Source organism: Nannospalax galili, unplaced genomic scaffold, assembly GCF_000622305.1.
Source record: "Nannospalax galili isolate Female #2095 unplaced genomic scaffold, S.galili_v1.0 scaffold78, whole genome shotgun sequence".
NCBI lineage: Eukaryota > Metazoa > Chordata > Mammalia > Rodentia > Spalacidae > Nannospalax > Nannospalax galili.
Window position 1 is genome coordinate 4,236,585 of NW_008343387.1, and position 961 is coordinate 4,237,545.

Below are 961 nucleotides of genomic sequence, written 5' to 3' on the forward strand. Positions count from 1 at the left end.
TGTTGACCCTCCTCTTTATAGACTGGACACTGGTGAAAGTCCATCTGGTGGGGTCTCCTTGAACTCCTTGATCAAGAGGTCAGATGACCCACCACCATTACAGGACATTTTGTGAGATGCTCATAGTCCCTGGGAACTAATCGACCTAGGAGGGCAAGGAGCAAAAAGTGTACTTTGTGTCCCTCTGACCCAATTATTACAGACCTCAAAGTATGTCTGTTAAACACCCAAGATGGTTAGTCCACCATTCTGGCATTTTTAATTACTGTGTGTCTTGCAGATAAATTTTGGGTAATGACCAGTTGGTCTCAAATAAACCTTATCTAGAGATATATTTCTTGATCTGTTATGTATAATTTGTCAGTAGATTGTAGGAATGATATGGTTCCCTCTGGTTTTCGTGACTAGCTAGGCATTGTTTCTCTCTTGTATCGTCTCCCACCTCTATCATGGTTTTCTCACTTAAGGTGTCACCAATTCCCCCCCTTTCTTGCTTACTAATACCCTTGCTCCTATGATCCTACCTCTGTTGAGCTTCTTCTTTCTCCTTATCCCCTAGGTTCCTCATATACCCTTCCCTCCCCCTCTCCCTTAAACTAACCCAATTTTTATCCATATCTCCCTTATTAAGGCCTGTTACCTACTAAAGTTTACTTTCAGATTCTTTCTTTTCCTTTACCTCACTGGTTCCTTTTCATTATCCTGGTTCCTGTAGTTATTTCTGGATACATACTCACTTATCAGGGTTTGGTTCTAGGATCCACATATGAGGAAGAACATATGTTGATTATTTTTCTGAGTCTGTGTTACTTCACTTAGCATAACAGTTTCTATTTTCATCCATTTACTTGCAAATTTCATGATTTCATATTTCTTTACTACTGAGTAAAACTCCATCGTATATATGAACCACATTTTCATTATCCACTCATCAATTGAGGGACACCTAGGTTGCTTCCAT